This window comes from Rhea americana, unplaced genomic scaffold, assembly GCF_003343005.1.
Source record: "Rhea americana isolate MKP2758 unplaced genomic scaffold, rheAme1 scaffold_145, whole genome shotgun sequence".
In the NCBI taxonomy this organism is placed as follows: Eukaryota; Metazoa; Chordata; class Aves; order Rheiformes; family Rheidae; genus Rhea; species Rhea americana.
In genome coordinates, this window is record NW_028185539.1 from 712497 (window position 1) to 724104 (window position 11608).

Below are 11608 nucleotides of genomic sequence, written 5' to 3' on the forward strand. Positions count from 1 at the left end.
AGCTTAACTACTACTTTTTCCAATAGCTTGATTTTTTTTTCCAGGCTGCTTTTCTGGATGTTCACAGCCTTCCAATCTGCGCTCGCACCTGGTTGCACTCATGCAAGTGTCATCAACACCCAGCTTCTAGCTTCAATCTGCAGCTGAATGTCAGGGTGTTCTTGGAGACCTCCTCACTGCCACCCACCACTCGAAGGCGAACCTCTTGTATCGCACCCACGGCCCCCCATTTCTCCTTCTGCCTAGGGATACCAGTTCCACACGCCTGTCCGCACAACGCGGTCCATGCAATACAGGTGTCTCTCTGTAGTCTCACAGAGGATTTGCCAAGCTGTGCTGTGCACTTCCCTGGGCTGCAGGAGGGATCTGACTGCATCGCGGAATGGACTTTTCTTGCAGTCTCCAAGACAAATACATACGAACAAAAAAATACATGAAAAACAAGGGCAGTTACCGTGTCCCAGACCCAAGTGGCATTTCAAAGATGATTCTTAAATGCAAAAAAATACATCCGGCAAGATCGCAGAGACTGGTATTGGTCCACTGAGTATATCACACACATTAAAGCTACCTGCATGCATCAGTGCTTGTATTCAGCTTTTCCTAGCTGGAACAGTCTGCCACATCTTAAAATTACCTGAGAAGAGAGCACATGTAACCAGAGGCTTGAGTCAGGCTCTCTTTCCCTTTCCCTGGCTTTCCGGCAATCTCTGTGATTCAAAAATCTCCTATCTTCATTCCAAAATGGATCTCTAGCGGAAGAAAGCTCACTAAACACTATTCATATTCATGCTCCATAGGATGGCTAGATGGGAAAAGACAAAGAGATGGCTTGAATTGTATAGGAGAGAATTAGATTCTGCCAAGCAAAAAAAGAGTAGCGTGAACACTAGAGACAGGACGAGTTACGCGATTTACAGTAAGTAGACAGCTGTCAAATGGAAAAAGGCATTCCAATAGGTAGATCACTGCAAAGAAATATTTTGCTGACCGTGTGTGTCTCTAGCATGAGCAAGTGGCAAGTGGAAATAGGAATGAGAAATAAAGAGCAAGTTAACATGGCATGAGCCTTACAGGGTGAAAGGTGGTGGGAGGGAACCACGAGTGGGTACAAAACCCAAATGAGGGACAGACTGTGGAGCAGTGGAGCCTGGAGAAGGGGAGTGGTCTCACCCATAGCAGGTCTCTGTAAAAAATAAAAGGATGTGGCAAAAGCCACAGAGAGGAGGAGACTGGCAGACCTTGGGAGCTGGAAATAGAGGTATAAAGCCGTAGCTCCTGGATGTGGTGCAGTAGAAAAGCAGAGCTCCTTCAAGCAGGCATAACACAAGGCTGCAGTTCTCCATGTGTGCTGAAATGAGAAAGGATTGCAGATGAATTGGAGGCCAGGCGGTTTGCTTGCTAAGGGTCTCATCATGACACAGTCTCCTTAGAAAAGCCTCTCTCCGGTACTGATTTCTGACTTCTCTGAAGGGAAAAACCACACTGCCCCAGAAATCTTTTGGCCGGACTGTTCTACGGGATACAGTCTCACGATATTTCAAAACCAGCCTCAATGCAAGCTACGGAAGCTGCATTGAATTTAGCGTAGTTTGCATCAGCCGAGGCCCACAGGACACAGGAGCGGTGGGTGGGGGAAAAAAAAAAGAAGGAACAGCATTTTTCTGCTGTGAGCTTCCGAGCACAGTAGTGGACAAACAGCCAAATATTCACAGTAAGCTGTCCCGGTAAGCACCTGGGACTTGACTGTACTCAGACGGCAACTGGTTTTGAAGTCATCCTAATAATAAAGGTAACGCACAGGGCAAACACAGAGCAGGAGGTAGGTTGCAGTGGATGAAATCTAGGCATGCAGGAAGAACACATAATGTTTCTAAACAACAAAAATACCCTATGTCCATTTAGAGCAGTACAGCAGAATGGTATCTAGGGCATAAACCTATTATTTCCAGACCTAGCCAGACTCCTACGCATACTTTGGTTAGGACCTGTCTAATTATAGAAGCATGGAAAAGTACTGCCAGCAATACTAGATTGCAAAGTATTTCACTTTGTAAACGTATTCCTTTGTTGGTTGAACAGTAACAAGCTCTGGAGTAGCATATTTATACCTAACAAGATGATAACTCTGTAATAAGATGCAGAGGTGGTGTACTGAGGGCTTCTTGGGGTAGCAACAGTGCGATCTCGGGATGAATGCAGAGCTGCATTTCCACAGCACAGAAATCCTACTATACGAGGAAAACCTGGCCCTGCAAGTCAAGGTAGCCATGAAATCATCATCTCCCCCAGCAAAGCGTCCCTTTGCTGTCTGTTTTCAGCTCTCCAGCTCCTTGTCGGCTTTCATGTCCTCAGAGAGAAGAAGGAGCCCCAGAGACAGCCAGACCAGGAGAGACTGACCGGTAGGTAGCTACAACTGTGAAATATTAAGTGGGGAGGAAGCCAGCCTGCTGAGCAAGCTCACTTCTTTTCTTTAAAACTTGTTAAGCCTCCAAATCTATAGGAGAACTTAATTAAAATTAGTGAAGATAATAAAGGTTTGGGAGGGGGGAAACAGGGAGCAAGCCTCAAATGGAGAGATGGAGACCAGATGAACAGAGAAAAGCAGAGAGAAGCAAAACACAGGGATCATTAACTTGGTTTTCAAACTCCTTTCAGCTCAGCCTTATTAAAAAATAAATAAATAAATAAGTACGTATTGTACTGTGCAGCAGATCAAAAGCAGGAGCATGGAGTTTTCCCTGAAACCAGTGTCTTTGCAGCCCACAAAGAGAGTTTGATCTTCTCAGTAGGTGTACACGTCTCAGCAGTGCCAGGCAAGGGCACCAACCCACTGAGCAGGCAAGGTGTGTGTTTTCCACGCGGCAGCCTCAGGACGAAACCTTGGCAGAGTCACGCTCCGTCTTCACATCAGCTGTTGAAACAATCGTCAATAGGTGAAGATTTTAAGGGGGAAGGTAAAGGAAGACTCGATTTTTGCTGTAATTGCATGTTTCGTAGCCTGGATTTCCCAGGCTTGGCAGAATATTGTTATTCCGATGGAGCTTTCCATCAAAAAGATTCTGCTGCCATTCTGGTCCCAATAGAATAAGAGGAAATATCCACAACACAACATCTAGAAGCTTCTCAGAAGCTAGTGCTAAATCCCGTTCCCACCAAGTGAGACTTGCAAAATTTCTCTTAAAAGGGCTGTTCAAATTTTCACTGTAAAACTTTCTTAAGAAATGTTTGTTCCTTGTTCCTTTGACCACTTTTTACAGCGCAAAGAGGACATTTTTGCACCACAGTTCTAGTAACAACAACTCTGTACACTGTTATTTCACCTTGGACTTTGACAAACCAAGAGACCCGTGTACGATCCGAAAGCTGAGGCCAACTTGAGGTGCACAGGACTCTCTTACAACAATCGGATATCATCTGAAAAGAGCTTAAAATGAATCTTTACAAAGATCTTGCATTTGATATGGTAGAAATAAACAGGGATCTTGAAACATTTTTCTTCCTCTTTTTAAGTTTCTGTAGAAAGCAAAATACAATGATCCAAGTCATTGAGTATAGTGAATTAAAGTTCTCATTCAATGAATTGCAAACACCTAAAGAAAAATGAAAGCTGACTATTAGACAGATGCACTTCAGGTCAGTTATTTTAAGCGAGGGCAGAGGTAAAAGGACATTCAAAAGGCTAACTGGGCTAAACAGCATTTAGACGAGCTACCAGCGGGCTGTCGCAGCAGTGTTGAATGTCAGCCCCAGGCTCCCTGCAGCCGGCAGGACAGGCAGGCTCCAGCTTTGACCTGCCGGAGCTCTGGAGATGCCTGGCTGCTCCGAATGTCCTCCGGAAGAATGCCTTCCTCTCCTTCGAGTTACTTGCCCTGATTTGAGACCGGCTTGGTTTTACTTTCAGCCTAAATGAGGAGGGCATTAGCTGGCTGAGAGACCCAACGTTCTGGTGTTAAATCAGACCTGACTACGAGTGTCCTGGCTTCTGCTAGATCACGGGGTAACCACGATTCATGACTTTGAGCCTTGAAGAAAACTAGTTCCCTGCACCGCCATTTGGAGAGCCGTGTGACGAGTCTGTCATGGCAAGCTTTTCTCTTTCCCAGCCAGGAGACGATGATCGTGATGATGAATCACATCGCCAGAGAGCAGGTTTTATAGCACTGCACCCAAGCATCAAAACGCGCCATGCCTTCCTTCGGCTCCTTCGGTCGTGTTAAAGCAGCAGCAGAATAGAGTGATTCTGGGACGTTGCAGCTAGCACATGCTCGGACACTGTGTGAATCAGGTAACTAAATGTGAGCGGGCACAAACGTGCATCCATCAATTTATTATCCAGTGAAAACGGATGAAGAAAATTCTCACTCAGCACCAAAGAAAGAACACTATGCATAGCTTTGACGAAAGCACTGGGAAGCCCAGCACCCTGAAGACAAGGACAGGAACACAACAAGCAATAAAAGGATGGGCAATTTTTCATGATCACCTGAGCCGGTCAGCCACCTCCACTGCCTGGTCTGTCTTTGCAGGGATTTGCATCCCTGCAAGCTTTGTTTGTTCTGTTTCCTCCACTGACAAGATACATTTCTGTTACGCAGTGCCTCTCGCTTTCTTTGGGATTTGTAAAGGAAAGCCAGCTAACTGTAAATTGCAATTAATTTACCACTAGACACATTATCCTGAGAGTGCTCAACTGTTGCCTCAATGTAATTTGCTTCCTGTCTTTGGCGGGGGGAGTTTTTGACATGAAAGCATCAATATGTTTTTATTTGCCCTGAAAGCTGCTGGAGCAGTAGGTAAATAAAAACTGTTCCAAGGCACCTAGTGAGAAACGGTTGCACAGCCATGAGATTGGCCAATTCAAAGCCTGCAAGCCTGGGCATCATCAGAAATCTTATTAAAGTCTACTGCTTATTGAATATATATGCTATTGGGTGCCGATCACTTGCAACAGGATGACTTGCACCAACTCACTGAACTGTTAGTCAATGCTTTTCTAGGCTTCCTCTAAGATTTATTTTTGAAACACGAGTGATATTTTACTATCCACTCATCATAACGAGTATCTCTTCCCAGGTGTTCAATGGTCTGAGCTGATCAGAAGTACTAAGCTGATGATGCTCATGCATTTTTTTAAATACTGAAGTTTAAAAAGCCCAGTTTTAACTGCATCTCGCTCTTGCCGTGCTTGAGCCAGCAGTGGGGTGTTGTGCAACTGTTTGGGGCAACAACCTTCGGCCTTAGCGTCCCGCCGCCTTGAGTGACCCAGTGTTCAGGGAGGCGCTGGTACAGTCCCACCCAGGCGGTGCTCCCTTCCTTCCTGCAGAGACCATATGGCTCATAGGGAAACAGTACCAGCAGTTACAGCTGATCCCTGGCCTGAAGGGATGCTGGGTCTGAGTAATCTGTATATATCCAGAAAAAGGTCATTTTGAGGGAGGATTTGCATGGGAAAAAATGACAGTTTACAAACAGTAGAAATATTCCTTGCAAATCACTCAAGATCGTATAAGCCAGCTGGGGCCAGATGACTCTAGGCAAAAAGCAGACCTTTCTGTGCAGCCCCACAAAATCAGTCTTTGCTGTCCTACCTCAATACTCTGGTTTACGCAGCACCCAGATCATAAAACATTGGTTTTTATCAGTCTACGTTACAATGTTTTTTTTCCCTACACTTTGGAAAATGGTTTGTTTCAAAACCTTCAGCCTTGTGCTGGGGTAAGCTTTACACAAGGCCAACAGCTTTAATCATATTTGGAATAAATTTGATTTAGAAAGAACAGAACTTTAAGTCAGGAAGAGTAGCAGGCAATAGGATAAGAGTCAGTCTAATGTACTGGTTCTCATTTCCTTTATTTGACTAAGCAAAACTGGGTCCAGCTGCTTATTGCTTAATGAAATGTCATCAGGCAGCATCAAACATATTAATTTCCTAAGCTAATGAACAAGCCTGGAATATCCTTTCCCCCTGCATCTTCCACGAGTCCTGAAACAAAGTGTGCCAAGCAGAATAGAAAACGTGCAGAAAAATGTCCTGCTGAAGGTCCGGCTGCCTGCTGAGGAAGCCCTGCAGTTCCTCCTCCCTCTTCCTCACTTTGCTACTAATCGTGGCTGATATGAGAAAGGAAAATCTGACCCCCGCATGCAGAAAACAGGGGTTCAGCTGGCACCACTCTCTGCCAGAGCAGAGTGAACGCAAACCTTCAGTGTCTGACAGCGGGAAAGGTCATCTCAGCAGGGTGTCGGCATGACTTCGGTGTACGAGATGTGCGGAGAGAGGGGTTCACCCAAAGCCGAACTGAAAATCAGGAGGGTAGGACTGACATAAGTGAATTTAAAAGTAAGGAACTTAACACCAGACAAGTGAATTTGGTATTTAATGATTTCCCAGACAGAAGTGCACTGTACCTGCTGAGTCAGGACCAAAAACCTGCCTTTGGATTCGTCTCTAAAAGCAATGCAGCGGAAGCAGCACAGAATCACATCCCGAGGCACAGAAAACGTACCAAGAAACTTCCCAGGTGTCTTTCAAGAATGTCTCAGAGAAGAGTGTCCTCTGGATAAAACAGTAAATAAAGAAATCAGTAAAAATCACTGACAGACTGGACTATCAATAACAAAATCTTTTATTCTAATACAGCAATAGAAGCACTGAACTAGATAAACAAGGGAAACTGGAAGCCACTGAAATGGCAGAATGCCCTGCGGACTACTCCTTCCAGGGCTGTAACTGAAAAGCCAGATCAAGTCAGCGTAGGAACTGATTTATGTGATCTAAACACAGACATTAAACATGAATGTTATCTGATGAAATTTGTTAGCCCGATGGCCAAGCTTTTGTAAATAAAAAAATACTTAAGGTATTAAAAATGCAAGACGTATTTTGGCATGTAAAATCAGATGAGTCATTGTTTAAGACAGTGACTTTTAATATATGTCGATGTTAAATGAACGATGTTTGATGATAATTCCTCTCTTGAGATATTTATGGGTATAATTAGACAGATCTTTTAGAAATTAAAGGTGATGAAGTTATAATGAAAGATTCTTTCATTTCAGTGAGGCTTAAAGAATACAATGACCGAGGCACAGGAAGTGTCACTGGAAGATAAGACATCCTGAGGAAGACCAGTTATTCTGAGGAAAAAATAAATATAAATGAATACCAGAATCTCCACTCCCAAATTTTAAATCTGCTTACAAAATTTGCTGCTGATGTGAAACTACATAGTACAATGTACATGGCATTTATTTCTAATTAATATTTCCTAAAGGAAAATATTGGGAAATGTATTGAATGCCACTGGGGAGAACAGTGTAATCAGACATAACATGACAGATCACTGTTCCCATTGCTTTTACATATGACTTAACTATTTAATCATGTGCATTGCATCTTCTGTACTGATGATATGCTCTCTAAGGAATGCAGATTTAAAAACAATTCTTGCCAATTGCTTGGTAGCTCTCAGTACTTTTTTTTTCCAGCAGTGGAACTCTGTCAGAGACATACTCAAAACACATTTTTGTAAGTTTGTGCTAGAAAATCCTAGCCACATCAGAAACGAGTGCTCTTTGCCAAAGCCGCGAAGGCCTGGTCACAAGGTGGCACATAAATCAACTTACCCAGCGTGTGCAGCCACTCTTCCAGAGGATCAGTAAACAGGTCAGCACCAGCAAACAGGTCGGCACAGGAAACAGGTCAGCAATTGAGGCTTGGAGGAAAAAAAAGGATTATTTAGCAAAGCAAGGAAGCTTATCCCCACAATAGCCAGGATTGCTAGGAACACAAGACTTGGATCTTCACGGTTTTACATAAAAGGGCACTTTTATAGTGCAGGGGGGAAGAGGAAGCAGCCGTTTGTGGGATTATGGCAGTGTTTGTGTCACGTCAGGTGCACGTATTACTGTATTACTGCCACTGCAAGGCTAGCTCCCCACCGCCCCTAGCAGAGCCCGCTCTGCTCCAGGAACCGCTGGGAGCCAAGCAGAGCCCAAACCCGTCTCACTCACCTGCCTCCCTGCTTGCTGTCAGAGCCTTGGCAATGCAGCCGCTTTCCTGGCGCACGATTTCAGGCTCTGAGGGGAAATTCTGTATATGGCAGCTCTTCAATGTTTCTTCTTATTTTAAACTTTCCAAATTTTGTCTGCCTTAAGAAAGCTCTGGTGTGATGATATAAATAATCAGCAAGATCACTCACCTGCATCTGTGCAGTATGCCAGCACGGTAAACATGTTTTCGAAACATCTTGCAGGAGCAGCCACCTGGGTTTACTGGCCCTTGGTCTTACCAACTTCTTGTTTTTAAAAAGCAAGTGCCACATTTTAGCAACTTAGGAATTCCTTGCTGAAGTTTCTGTTTGCTTCAGGAATACAAGAATAAGCCTGCACCTCATATGACCACAAACACTACAGATGGAAGGTTTCTAAAGCAAATGGAAATACATGGTAAGTCTTGGACAATCTGTATTTCATTTTTAACATCTGCCTTCAAATTCTCAGGGTATCACACTAGTGTTTGTGGAATAGCTTTATTTAATTCCACGGGTGTCTGAGAGCTAAACCTGCTGGAATTATTTGTTTTTTCAGCAGACCACGCTTATGAAAAAATGTGTAGATGATCAAAGATGCATCAGCAAACGTTTCATGATTGTATCTGAATACATCATCTCCCACAAGCCAGAAATCTTCCTGGGAAGAAGGGCCAGTGGCACGTGTTTATGAAGCCTTTATATCCCCTGCTGTGGAGTCTCCCATGCTGCTGATGAGCAGCCTTCCTCCTGCTGGGACATCACGGCTTTGGATCTGGATACGGAGCAGCAGGGAACATGCAGCGTTCAGGAGACAGTGCTTGACCTTAAACCATTCAGGACAACATTTTTCTCATACGTTAGGCATCCTTCTAATAATACATTCAAAAAGGCCTTGAGTGATGTCAGTCCAAAGCTGAGACTGCTGCAAGAGGCCAGAGCCATATGTCCGCACAGCTCAGGCTCGCCACGAATGTGTGCTGCACACGGGCTTACAAACCTCAACAAAAGATGAAAGACATTCACTCATCACTCGAGCAAAGACAGAGTGGCTGAACCTGAAATAGCTCCATGCTGAGAAGGTGTGATGTTGAGAGAGGCTGCCAGGCATGGAGAGGGCTGTAAATAGCTGATGTGTCAACTGTATACTCCATCAACTACATTTACATTTTGGCTGAGGTACAGACTCAGGTCTCTGGTCTTTGAGGACAAAAGACACATTCATTCAGAGAGCTGAGATGGCCAACGGAGGATTAGGTTATTGTAAGAAAAACTGGACATCAGCTACTCAGCCTCAATGAACATCTAGGAATGTATTTTGTAGGTAAAGCTAGGCTAGACAAGGATTTGTGTTGCTTTTGAGTAGTGTATTTTCCGTTAAGCCTTTATCTAAGCCTTGATAAATATATCTCTAATTGTTTTACTAATAGAAACATCATCAGGAGACAGGGAAACCTGAATGGAGGCTGGGCCAAGCGAGCCTGGGGCAGAGCAAGCTCCCTGGAAGGACTAAGTCCTCTGCAGGGCAGCCCAGGCTGGATGGTGGGGGGGACCACACTGCTGGGTTTCCGAGCACGTCTCCCAGAGGATACGGATGAGTCTGCTTTCTCAGCGTGACATTAGACACTGCAGCGGAGCTGAGACGGCCTGCGCTGCCTGCACGCACACACTGCAATTCAATAGTCCTACTGTTACCTGTATTGCTGCAAGATTTATTACAGAACCTGGAAGCAGAATCACAGCTGAGCTCACTGTGTGCGATACCTGCAGGCACCCTTCCCTCCCACACAAACCTCAGCCGCTCAGCCCCAGACACACAAAGTTTCCCAAGGCCTTTTTGCAAACTGGCACAGTGACACACGGGAACCCCGTAACAAGGCTTGTAGCAAAGCTGGTGCTCTCAGAAATGGTCTCCCATACAGCTGATGAAGTCCAAATGCAGCTTGTGAGCCAGAACTTTATACAAGAGCAAGATGCCAGTAGCCGCATGCACTGGCAGTAATAGGGCTACGCAACACGTGATACAGCACAGAGGGTATATGTGCTAATGTTCAGATAATCCAGCAAATGCTTTATCTGTAGATATCCACGAGCTGCGGCTCCCATTCAGATCGGCTTTATCATGCTGCTTCAAACTTTTATCTATGACCAAGAAAAAAGCAGAAGACTTGTTCCTAATAAAGCCTGCAGACAACACAAAGATTAGGGAGATGATCGTGAAGACGACATATTGCAGAGACAGAGATGCAATGATCTTGGTAAGATATGCCAGGAGAAAAAGCAGCCTGCGTTGCAATACGGTCACAGGGAAAGGAAAACAGCCGCAGCCCAAGGACCAGCATCGTCCTCCCAGGAGCCAGGGCTGCGTTCGGTCGAACAGAGCTGCGAAGGCGGGGAGGGACTGCAGCTTGTGGTGTTCAGCCAGGGGAATCGTGGCATGAGTGTGACCAGCCCCGGTCACACAGGTAGCTGCAGAGATCAAACACTCCACGCCACCCACAAGCATCAGCACAGAGGAGGGGACACCTCTGGCGTGGCTCCTCTCGGCCCACAGAGGAAGCCTAGATCAGGTGCCACCAGCCCATATGCTACTGCTGTCCTGATCGCACTCCCATGCTTCTGCTACTGCTGCTGCCTCTGGCGGGAACAGAGCTGCAAAGCTGAGAGGTGCCCAAATCTGGGGGCTGATTGGGATCTTGAGAGATCACATAGTCCAGCTGTGACATCTGCCCACAAATTTCAAGAAAATAATTTCATAAACTTCATCCTCAGATTCAAACCTTTTGCTCCGAACTCCAAGCGTGCAGGAAAGACTAAGAAGGATTAATCAGAGTAAGGAGAGCTCAGGTTGCAGGCCATACCTCAACTGAGCCCACAGAAAGAGTAGGTGCCAAGACAGCAATGAGCGGTTAGGTTCGACTGGCCTGAAAAAGTTTGTTTCTGAAACAAATAAGGACCTGAGACGCTTTCTTTATCTTGGGCCCTCTATATAACAAAAAGGCTGCTGTGCCCAGGAAATATGACACCCCAAATACGTATCTTAGGAGTTCAGTGACGGAGGTTTCTGTGAATGGAGAATGTTTTTTCATCTGAAGAATGTGAACTGGACACTAACTATCTAGCTCAGATTAAGTGCAATATATGTACTGATATAGTCTACTCTTACAATGTTAAATCACTTACTTTCTCCCCACCTCCACACAAATCCCTCAGCTGATGTGCAAGCAACGTGAAATGCTTTAGTATTCTGACATATGCCTTTGCTAACAGCTGCTTGAATTACTGGCTTGCAAAGATAATTGTAAGGTGGCGTCTGGGGGGTACAAAAATATGGGCTAGTGGATATCCATATTGGTGTGATGTGCCCTGAATGTTAACTGTCTGCTTAGAGTTTGGTAATTAGCAAATGAGCAGTGGTCATATTCTATTAATAGTCTTCAACATTTTCCAGTAACTTATGTCTCTCCCAAATTTCCAAGCTCTCCTTCTACAAGCTGTACTGAACTTAACTGTCCAGTTCCTAGCTGCTTTAGTTTTTTTTTTTTTTTTTTTTTTTTTTTTTTTTTTTTTTTTTTTTT

The 11608-nt window shown here is 44.8% G+C and overlaps 1 long non-coding RNA gene across 1 annotated transcript; it reads right to left on the reverse strand.

The window, feature by feature from the left end:
* Positions 1-857: 857 nt before the first annotated feature.
* LOC146599147 (uncharacterized) lies at positions 858-8724 on the reverse strand. Its single transcript, XR_014895093.1, has 4 exons — positions 8202-8724; positions 7627-7715; positions 6507-6554; positions 858-1351 (listed from the first exon to the last, which is right to left on the reverse strand). It is a non-coding gene; the product is annotated as an uncharacterized LOC146599147 (long non-coding RNA).
* Positions 8725-11608: the final 2884 nt, after the last annotated feature.